Source organism: Schistocerca serialis, chromosome 8 (assembly GCF_023864345.2).
Source record: "Schistocerca serialis cubense isolate TAMUIC-IGC-003099 chromosome 8, iqSchSeri2.2, whole genome shotgun sequence".
NCBI lineage: Eukaryota > Metazoa > Arthropoda > Insecta > Orthoptera > Acrididae > Schistocerca > Schistocerca serialis.
Window position 1 is genome coordinate 267,648,351 of NC_064645.1, and position 12,169 is coordinate 267,660,519.

Genomic DNA, 12,169 nt, shown 5'->3' on the forward strand with positions numbered 1-12,169 from the left:
GAGGCAATACTAACCTTACGACTTATCTTAGAAGAAAGATTAAGAAAAGGCAAACCTACGTTTCTAGCATTTGTAGACTTAGAGAAAGCTTTTGACAATGTTGACTGGAATACTCTCTTTCACATTCTAAAGGTGGCAGGGGTAAAATACAGGGAGCAAAAGGCTATTTACAATTTGTACAGAAACCAGATGGCAGTTATAAGAGTCGAGGGGCATGAAAGGGAAGCAGTGGTTGGGAAAGGAGTGAGACAGGGTTGTAGCCTCTCCCCGATGTTATTCAATCTGTATATTGAGCAAGCAGTAAAGGAAACAAAAGAAAAATTCGGAGTAGGTATTAAAATTCATGGAGAAGAAGTAAAAACTTTGAGGTTCGCCGATGACATTGTAATTCTGTCAGAGACAGCAAAGGACTTGGAAGAGCAGTTGAACGGAATGGACAGTGTCTTGAAAGGAGGATATAAGATGAACATCAACATAAGCAAAACGAGGATAATGGAATGTAGTCAAATTAAATCGGGTGATGCTGAGGGAATTAGATTAGGAAATGAGACACTTAACATAGTAAAGGAGTTTTGCTATTTGGGGAACAAAATAACTGATGATGGTCGAAGTAGAGAGGATATAAAATGTAGACTGGCAATGACAAGTAAAGCGTTTCTGAAGAAGAGAAATTTGTTAACATCGAGTATAGATTTAAGTGTCAGGAAGTCGTTTCTGAAGGTATTTGTATGGAGTGTAGCCATGTATGGAAGTGAAACATGGACGATAACTAGTATGGACAAGAAGAGAATAGAAGCTTTCGAAATGTGGTGCTACAGAAGAATGCTGAAGGTAAGGTGGGTAGATCACATAACTAATGAGGAGGTATTGAATAGGATTGGGGAGAAGAGAAGTTTGTGGCACAACTTGACTAGAAGAAGGGATCGGTTGGTAGGACATGTTTTCAGGCATCAAGGGATCACAAATTTAGCATTGGAGGGCAGCGTGGAGGGTAAAAATCGTAGAGGGAGACCAAGAGATGAATACACTAAGCAGATTCAGAAGGATGTAGATTGCAGTAGGTACTGGGAGATGAAGAAGCTTGCACAGGATAGAGTAGCATGGAGAGCTGCATCAAACCAGTCTCAGGACTGAAGACCACAACAACAACAACAACAACAACAACAACATGCCTCTTTATCTATAACTGTTACCGTCTATTTCTGATTTTAGTGTTCTGGATGTAAGAATTATGAATCATGTTGACATAATGCTGGTGAAGTCACCCTTACGTTTTTAAGAACTGCTGTATGACTTCGACATTGGAAATGCTGCACCACGTTGTAATATAACTGAAACATTGCTTAAAGTATCTATTCATGCACTTGGTGGTAACAAAATCCGTTACTACTGCTGTTTGAATGTCATTTATTATGAGAAAATTAAGGGCTTCATCCCAGAACACTTTTAAATAAGCATATGTTGAACTTATTAAACTGATAAAGCAGATCAATGAACCAAAGAGTATTCACACCTCTAACTTGTCACACATTTAAGTTTTTGAAACAGATGACTCAACTGAATCTTGGTGGCTGCTTATCCCAGTCTACTCTGGTTTGAAATGTGGGTAATCCTGCTGTGCGCTATTCTTAAACTTTGTTCATGATACAGGGAGTGGATTTGAGGAAACGGAGATCAGTAGTGTTGCTTTTGTTGATCTGTCTGTCATGTAAGATACAGTGTAACAGGAAGAACTGTTAAGGAAACTCAGTCATGTTTTAGAGGATTTTTACCATACATCTCTTAATGAACATTTCCTTCAGAACTGGAATTCTAAACAGCATACACCCTGAGTCTTGCATAATTTGTGTTATATTGATCAGAATCTTTTTCTGAATATTCTGTTGACCACAGGAAATTCCCACACAATGGTTGTAATTGGGAACAACACCAAAATGTTAAAGTAAACCTGCATTCTCAGTGAAGTTTCTTCAGTTGTGAATGGGACAAAGCAGCTTGAGTATATAGTTCAGACCGTCGCCATGCCTTGAAGTGTCATTCAAGCTTGGACTGTATACACATCATGACATTGGGGCAAGAATGGTTGTAAGCACAAGAAGTTATCTGACGTATTCTTGTGCTCCACAATGAGCTCATCTGAACAGTGAATCATTATAATGAGACAAAACATTGAAGATCCATCACATAGTGGTCACCCCTCATCAACAGTTTCTGATATTAATCGCCGCCTACGTGTTTTGGTTGAAAGGTACACCGAGTAAAATTAAACAGGACTGTGCACTTTCATTCTGCAACCAACTGGGAGGGCTGTTTATCCAGACAATACATAACTGTCTTCATGTCATAAATAGGCAACACCATGATAGATGAAGAAGGTGAACAAGGGAACACCTGGATCAATTGAGTTGGTTTCGCTGACCTATGAATGCTGCAGTTGCCTGACATCTGATGGTCATGGAAGAGTTTGGTGGCAGACAAGTATCACTCCAGGTCTCAGCCATGCAGTCCCCCAAGTTTGCAGGGAGGTGGTCATGTTTTGGGCCAGTGTGATATATGGATGCTGGACACCTTTCATAATTATCAAGAATAATTTGAGGTTCGTGCAGTATCAGAACACAGGACAGGATCGTCCAACGTAGTGTCCAGCCCTGTAGTCAACACCGAGCGTGCTTGGTGCCGACTTTAAAGTGTATTGTCACAATAACCCTCCTCACACATTGGATGACCTCAGGAAGGCCACTGACAGTTTTTATTTGTATTTTGTATTAGTTTAGGGTCACATCCACTGTAATGAGACATCCTCCACTAGCATTACTTCTCCTCAGCAGTAGTTGTTGATACCTGTATTATTTTTTGAATTTGTGACAGGTCAGTATTATCTCAGCTGGTTTTCTAAAAACTCCATATAATTTTATACACAGTACGTTATATTTCAAACCAAAATTTATGAAAAGGAATTACTTTATTCTCGATAAATACTAGCTCTCAATGTACAGTTAAAATTACTTTTTTTTAAAAAATGTTTGAAATTATGAATTATTTGGCACACTTAAAATTTCTATCGTTAATTATGCAATCTAGTACTGTTTACTATGTTTATTTCTGGATTAATTTATGAAATAATAATTGAAATTAATAGAAATTCATTTGTTAAGAAAAACTGTAAGCCCTTCAGGATATGCTTATTACCACAGAGTGTTGTAGTAGTAAGCATGCCTCTGACATGACTGGACATCTTTTTGAATTTTGAGTAAACAATGAAATTTCGGCTTTGTCAATGTGACAAAATATATTAACGAAAAGACAAAAATTTTGCAACAACAATCCTCAAATTTATTTAGATCAATTCAACTACGAGGACCTAAATTGTGAGAACTTCAGCTTCAAGACTCAGACCCATAGACAAGAACTGGAGCCAACTCTACACCAAAAGCTAAGTAAGTCAGAAAGTGTATTGTAATCTTCGCTCCTCTCAAATTTTTCATAAAAGCTTTTGGTTATTGTGAACAATAGATGGAAGATTATGGCATCCCTGTCAGAACTGTAGAACACGAAGACAAAAAAGGAATTAAACATGACTACACATTAAGCCCTATCGGTGGACATAGGCCTTTTCCAAATGGGAAAAACATTCATGACATGAGTTTACAAAGTGATGAGATAGTCAGTTGCAGAAGGTGCACTCGAAATTCACATTCTGCAGTGGTTAGTAAATTATGAGACTCAAACCACCATACCAACTGGGCATGAATCATACGTTCCATCGCCTTGCAAACACAGCTGGTGAGAGAAGTGGGGTGGTAGCTGGAAGAAAGCTATTTGTCCTTACTGGGCTTAGGTATGGGTATGACAGTGGTTTCGTGCTAACATCTGGGAAATGAGCCCTCTTCCCAGATGCTGTGATACATCTGAAGGAGAAAGTGCTTGGCCACAAATGAAATGTTTTGCAACATCGGGATGAAGTGAGAGTATGATCTAGTTCCCTCGCAGTAAAGGCAGCATTGTTGGACTCAGGATTCTGAGGAGAAGAGTATCACTTGAGCTGCCTCCACTTATTTCTGATGGAGGAAGGCAGGTTGATAGTGGGAGGAGATTCGAAATCTCCACAAAATAATGGCCCAAGGTGTTGGAGATGGCAATAGGGTCCACATTGACATCATCTGCTATGGTCAGGCCAGAAATTGAGGAATGGAGTTTGGTCCCAGAGAGCTGTTGGAGGTTAGCCCACATGACGAAAGAAGGAATGGAACTGTTAAAAGAACTAGTAAATGAAATCCAGCTAGCTTTTTTGCTACCTGAGAATGCAACAACACTGCACACACAAGTGTTTATAACAAATGCAGTTTGCTGTCATAGGATGATGGTTAAAAATGCAGAGAGCATGTCTCTGTGTGCAAATTGCATCTTGGCATCCCTCAGTCCACCAAGAGACCAAGACACAGCATGGTAAAGATGAAGTGTGAGGAATGGAACGTTCTGTGCAGTAAGCATAATGCTCATAAGATATTCTACCTGGTCATCGTAACTGGGGAAATGTTCATCGAAGGTCTCCAGGGAGGAGTGAAGCCTCCAGTCAGCCTTAGAAAGATGCCATCTGGGTATGCACATACGTGGGGTAGGAGTCAGCAGATGTATAGCACATGGGAAATGATTGCTCGAGTACATGTCAGAGAGAACAGACAACTCGAGACGCCGGGCAAGCTGGGTAGTGCAGAAGGAGAGGTCCAAGTGGGAATATGTGTGTGTGAAGTCTGAAGGGAACGTGGGTGCTCTCATGTTACGACAAATAAGGTTAAATTGATTGAGAAGGTCAGCCAAGAAGGCACCTCTCAGACAGACACTGGGAGAACCTCCAAAGGGATGGTCCACATTGAAGGCACCAAGCAGCAAAAGGGGTGAGGGGTTGCCCAACAAGCTGGAGTAGGTCTGCCCAGGTGACACCGAAGAACAAAGGAATGTAAATGGTACAAAGGGAAAAGGTAAAGTGAGGATTGAAAATTGCGGACTGCAACAACTTGCAGCCAGGTGGTCAGGAAGATGGTTAGATTGTGAACCTCATCCCACATGAGCAACATGACTCCCCCACGAGATGGAATGCCATCCTCAGGGAGAAGTTTAAACCGGGCCTGAAAGAAATGTGAGAGGTCAGAGCAGTCATGAGGACACAATTGTGTTTCTTGGATGCAGAGAACAAGTGGACACTGCGATTCCAAGAGCAGGTGTAATTCCTCTTTGTTGAATCAAAGGACGTGGACGTTCCATTAGAGGAGAGGCACTCAGCAGTTGCTGAGTGCCAGGCTTAGAAGACTCACTGCTACAGGCCACAAAGGCCGGAGGATCCTGCTCCCTGAGATCTACAGAGGCATCAGCACTCTACCTCTTTTGGTCTGCGGAGTAGAGGACAGAAAGTGATTGGCGGTGCACACCGACAACACGGAGGTTGGCCGGTTGAGGGAATAAAGTGGTGATACCATTAAAGAGGACCAAGGAGAAGACTGTTTGCCTTTGTTTGATTTCTTGGAGCTTTTGAGGTGTAAGTGATGATTCAGAAGGTTTTTTTTGGCTGGAGGGACATAAAAAAATCTTTGCAGGGGTATTCCTTCTGCCCTCTCCAGCCTGCCCAGTTGTGTAGCAGGTGACTTCAGCCCATGAGGCAAAAGTTTGGTGGCTTGTTTCACAGCTGGAGGAGAAGGAGACAGGGATACTGTGATGACACTGGGCGATTTTACAACCACGGTGCTGAATTTGAGTTGGCATGTCTGCATGGCCGTGTCCTTCATGAAAAGAGATGTAGCAAGAACTGTAATGTAAGTGCCTGATGGGAAAACACAGGGTTCCCGACTAACCAGCAGCTTGTGAGTAACAGGATAGGCACTTTTTCCTCCACCCAGATCTCCTGGATGGCCCACTCATCAAGATACATGGGACAATCTAGGGAGGAGGCGGCATGGTTGACATTGAAATTGATGCAGCAGGGGGAAGGAGGTGGACAGTCACCCCTGTGAGCATCTCTACCACAGGTTACACACTTGGTCAGTTGTCGGCAGACATTCAAGTGTGATTGTAATGACGACACTGGAAGCAGCACATTAAGTTCAGACATAGCCTGCTTGATCTTCAATAACACCTTGATCAGGTAAGTATGTTTGGATTTATGTCTCGGTCAGCCCATCAAGCAACTTAGTGTAAATAACATTACCCTCCATATGAACAGAACAGCTGTGGAGGAGCAAAGCTGAAGCACTTGTTGGGCTTGAGAATCAGAAGTAGTCTCCAAAAGCAAAGTGCCATTGCTTAACGAGAGCAAGATTTCATGGGTCAGCAATTGCATCTTGGATGCAGAGAACAAGTGGACACTGCGATTCCAAGAGCAGGTGTAATTCCTCTTTGTTGAATCAAAGGACATGGACGTTCCATTGGAGGAGAGGCACTCAGCAGTTGCTGAGTGCCAGGCTTAGAAGACTCACTGCTACAGGCCACAAAGGCCGGAGGATCCTGCTCCCTGAGATCTACAGAGGCATCAGCACTCTACCTCTTTTGGTCTGCGGAGTAGAGGACAGAAAGTGATTGGCGGTGCACACCGACAACACGGAGGTTGGCCGGTTGAGGGAATAAAGTGGTGATACCATTAAAGAGGACCAAGGAGAAGACTGTTTGCCTTTGTTTGATTTCTTGGAGCTTTTGAGGTGTAAGTGATGATTCAGAAGGTTTTTTTTGGCTGGAGGGACATAAAAAAATCTTTGCAGGGGTATTCCTTCTGCCCTCTCCAGCCTGCCCAGTTGTGTAGCAGGTGACTTCAGCCCATGAGGCAAAAGTTTGGTGGCTTGTTTCACAGCTGGAGGAGAAGGAGACAGGGATACTGTGATGACACTGGGCGATTTTACAACCACGGTGCTGAATTTGAGTTGGCATGTCTGCATGGCCGTGTCCTTCATGAAAAGAGATGTAGCAAGAACTGTAATGTAAGTGCCTGATGGGAAAACACAGGGTTCCCGACTAACCAGCAGCTTGTGAGTAACAGGATAGGCACTTTTTCCTCCACCCAGATCTCCTGGATGGCCCACTCATCAAGATACATGGGACAATCTAGGGAGGAGGCGGCATGGTTGACATTGAAATTGATGCAGCAGGGGGAAGGAGGTGGACAGTCACCCCTGTGAGCATCTCTACCACAGGTTACACACTTGGTCAGTTGTCGGCAGACATTCAAGTGTGATTGTAATGACGACACTGGAAGCAGCACATTAAGTTCAGACATAGCCTGCTTGATCTTCAATAACACCTTGATCAGGTAAGTATGTTTGGATTTATGTCTCGGTCAGCCCATCAAGCAACTTAGTGTAAATAACATTACCCTCCATATGAACAGAACAGCTGTGGAGGAGCAAAGCTGAAGCACTTGTTGGGCTTGAGAATCAGAAGTAGTCTCCAAAAGCAAAGTGCCATTGCTTAACGAGAGCAAGATTTCATGGGTCAGCAATTGCATCAACACCTTTCAGAATAATAAACGTATTTACTGTAGCAAAGGACTGACTGTCTTCAGTAGTGAAACCACAAGGAACTCTCAACACAGGGGGCTTGCTGCTCTTTGGCAGGTTCGTGCTTGGCTACCATGGGGCCCCAGCCATTTTAGCATATTTTCCCTTCTGTGTTGCATGCCTATCCTCTTGCTGTTCTTTTTCCCCTCCATTGGGGAACATGTCTGGGGCATTTTTGGGAATGTTCTGCATTTCCATAGCTGACATAAGAAGAGTCTCACCACTAATTTTTCATTTCTTTTTTTCCTCTCTCTCTACTTTTTCTTGTTCCTCCCTGCAGGCTTCCGAAAGCCAGCCCCAGGTCTGATGGGTAACAGGTGACAGGATAACACGTAATTTCCAGCCACAGGTTGACGGGTATGGTTTGCATGTAACACCTGGTACGGGCTAGGCCCAGGGAGAGGTGATTGCCTGAGCTTCTACCTTCCCAAATTGCCAATTGGTCCCTCTGTCAGGTGTTCCAGAGGTATGACCTGATGTATGAAGAATCACATAAGGCAGTTCGAAGGAGCACGCCACTGGAGATGCTGGCAGTCATGAGAGATTTACTCACAATGAGCCAGTGATCATGTTTGCAGTCCATGTCTACCAAATGTAAACGGAATGAAGTTCCCGATTCAAAGACCCTCCCAGCTGCACCATGGTTCCTCGTGGTTTCACGTACTGAAGGTGGTCAGTCCATGGCAACAGTAAATCCATTTCTAATTCAGAAAGATGATGATGCAACTGCTGGCCCTGTGAAATCCTGCTCTTGTTTATGCAATAGCACTTTGCTTTTGGAGACTGCTGCTGATTCTCAAATACAGCAACTGCTTGCTGCTTCGCTTTCCATGGCTATCCTGTTTGTGTTGAGGTCCATAGAATTCTGTTCTTCCCATGGTGTTATTTACACTACACTGCACAATGGTCTGAGCAAGGCAGAAATCCAAACATACATCTCTGATCAGGGTGTCACTGCCACCCATTAGGTGATGAAAAAGGTAAATGCATTCATGGTGTGTGCGCGCACACACACACACACACACACACACACACACACAAAATTTTTCTCACCTTTGATAGAGTGGTGCTTCCATCCAAGATCAAAGCAGGCTATGAAGTTAAGACAGTCCGTCCGTAGATTCCAAACCCTATGCGCTGTTAGCAGTGTCATCCCCACTTGAAATTCTTGTTGACACATGGAAAAATGTGTAACCTACGGTAGAAATGCACATGAGGGCGGTTGTCTGCCTCCATCTCCCCGCTGTATCAACTGCAATAATGACCATGCTGCCGCCTCTTCAGATTGTCCCATGTCCAGGAGATCCGGATAAAGGAAAAAGTGCCCTACCTGGTCGCTCACAAGCTTTAGGCTAGTCACAAACCCTGCATTCTACCATCTGACACTTACAGTGTTGTTCTTGCTACATCTAGCACCATGAAGGACGTGGCCACACAGACGTGGAACCTCATATTCAGCACTGAGGTTATGAAATCGCCCATTGTCATGGTAGCATCGCTGTCTCCTCATCCAGCTGCGAAACAAGCCACCAAACATTCGCCTCCTAGGGTGAAGTCATCTGCTACACATCTGGCTGCTATACTCCTATGAAGACTTCCTACGTCCCTCCAGCCAACATACTTCTGGCAAGGAGACGGCACGACCGTAGGGTCGGGGATTATTCCGAAACTGTGTGTGGTGAAAGAGGACCCCTAACACCTCATGTGGTTAAAACATTAGGACACACTACTCAGAAAATCCCAAGAAAAATTGATCTAAAGTTTCTTAGGTGCCTTACGAGTATAAAATGTTAGTCCATTGCCAAGCCGTCATCTGGCCTAGATGGTTAGGGCTCGGACTCTTACGCCAGAGGTCTCGGGCTCGATTCCTCCCCGGCATTTTTTTCCTTCTGTTTCATTTTCTTTTGTTATTCCACCAATTATTCAAAAAGTTTCTCAAACCTACTTTATTTTTAAAACATTATTTTAGCTCAAGAACGTAAAGTTTTTCATTCACTGAAAAATATTCGTGCTCGTTATTCTATTTCGTTTTTTGGGGTTTCAAGGTTTAAAGGGGCTTTGTAAGGGTCCCCTTGGGATTATAATGGTCATCTGCACATAGGACTGTGCGCGAGCCGTGAGAAGTAAACAGTTTGTTTTTCGATTTTGTCATGAACAGATGTACCTGTTTCAAATTTTATCGTGTTATTCCGATCTGAGGTTAAACTTTTCGATTGAAGAAGTTGCTGGCTCATCTGGAATAGGAGAAGAAATTCCTGAAGAATCCATTCATAGTGATCTATCAGAATTACGATTGAAGGATGCAGTGGTGTATTATGAAAAGCTGTTGATGGAAAATAATTTAATTGCATCGACATCTTTGGAAGAAATTTCTTGCAATGCTATGTTATTGGCCGGAGAACTTTATAATAGTACACTGGAACTTTTGGGTGAAAAAATATTCGTAACTGAAGAGGAAATAATTCATGCTCATGAGGATTGTGAAGAATGTGAGGAAAACGACCAACAGTTCGAAGTGCCGCAAAGTTATTCGTCTCCAGATGAATATAAACCATCACCGAAAAGATTTAAGTGACATGATTCCCATTGCCTACAAAGTCGTGAATATTGCTAAAGCGCACCCGACATGGTCCTTGGTGACATTGCAAAAAAAAAAAAAAGGATGCCGCCAATTGAAGAGAAAAGAATATCTTTCACAATGGGAGAAAGATATTAAAAGTGGTGGTACGTGAATGGATAAATTTGAGGCAATAGATTCGTGGACCTACGTCCGTTGTGGGGAAGCAAGACAGCAATATCAGCAAGTCACGACAAGAAATTTACAGCAATGAGCATTGGCTGTGGCTGCACAATTCATCAATTTCAAATTCAAGGTGTCTGATTGGTGGGTCACGGCATTTAAACAGAAGCACAGAATTTCACAACACAAGATCACGAAACTGGTTTCGAAAAAAGAAGTGGTGTCAATGGAGGACATCCAGGCGAGACCTTTAGTTGGCAGATGTGCCGTTTAATCCCTCAATACCGTGAGGATTACGTGATAAATACTGACCAAACAGGTAAATGCATATTTTCTGCATACAAAATGTTTTTACCGATGTAAAATATATCAATTCAAATTTAATTATAGAAAAAAGATATTTACATACACATTTGAATATTATTTAATATTAAAAATACTATTCTTTCAGGATGCGAATATCAATTTGTTTTCAACAGGACTCTCACTGAAAAAGGGAGTAAAACAGTTTTCGTGAAAAAGTTGGATTTGTATAAAGTGACGCAATTGTACACCGCACAATATTCAATAACATTATCCGGAAAACTGCTCCCACATGTCTGCATATGCTTACAAGAAGTGACCGGTCATTTCGGACCTCGTATTCCCAAATTAATAGATGGTTATGCCAATACTTATACGAACGTCATCATAACATCATCGAAGTCCGGAAAATTAACAACAGTTTTATACATGGATTTTCTTTGGAAATGTTTAAAATCTTATGTCGGGGAGAATAAATATTTATTTCTCATTGACTCTTGGGGAGGTCAAACGAATCCGAAGATATATGATGCAATTTTTCAAGATGACAAAAATATGCCAACTTGGTCTGTAAAAGTCATACCTCCAAAGTGCACTTCTTTGGTGCAACCTTGTGATGTTTACTTTTACAGGCAAGTTAAAAATTTCAAAAAGCGCTTGCAAAATTGCAGCGCATTGTTACAGGAGAATCGTGAAATTAATTCCCAGGAAGATGGTATAAAAATTCATTCTATAATTCACTATCAATTATCGTCACCAATATCCCGAGACATGATTCAATATGCCTGGTTTGCATCAAAATTATCACAAACTCAGAACGTTTTCGTAAATGTTAATGGGGCATGTCTTTGTACAGATTTATTGCAAATGCCCTGTGATTGTAAAAAATCCGCTTTTATATGTTGCGCAAGATGTCGGAAAAATTATTGCTTTATTTGTTTTTACGATAATTACCACTGCGGTTCTTGTTTATAATTATTATATGTATAAAAATTGAATGTTTCCCAATCGACTTTGTTATTCTGATTAAAAACCCAGTGTTTCTCCTCATATACTTTACAATGAAAAATGGAAAATCCACTGCCATGAATTGTGTTGTTGGACAAATAGAAAATAATTTTTATTCAATAATGTAACTAATTTGTTAAAGATAATGTAGGTTTGGGCAACTTTCTGAATAATTGGTGGAATAACAAGAGAAAATGAAACAGAAAAAACAATGCCGGAGGAGGAATCGAACCCGAGACCTCTGGCGTAAATGTTTGAGCCCTAACCATCTAGGCCAGACGGCGGCTCGGCAATGGACTAACATTTTATACTCACAGGACACCTAAGAAACTTTGGATCAATTTTTCCCGGGATTTTCCGGGTAGTGCGTCCTAATATTTTAACCACGTGAGGTGTTAGGGGTCCTCTTTCACCACACAAACGTTCGGACAAATCTCCGACCCCACGGTCGTGCCGTCTCCTTGTTAGTCTTTCTTTGACAAATCGGAGATCCTCTTTGACAGTGTCGCCATGCAATGCCATTGCCTCGCCAAACACAATGTCGCCAGTGCGCCCTGCAAACCATTTTTCTGCACTGCTC

At 42.2% G+C, this 12,169-nt stretch overlaps 1 protein-coding gene across 1 annotated transcript in view; it reads left to right on the top strand.

The window, feature by feature from the left end:
* LOC126416800 (acyloxyacyl hydrolase-like) overlaps window positions 1–12,169 on the top strand; it is a 70,539-nt gene that overhangs the window by 25,966 nt on the left and 32,404 nt on the right. The gene's annotated exons all lie outside the window — the stretch shown is intronic.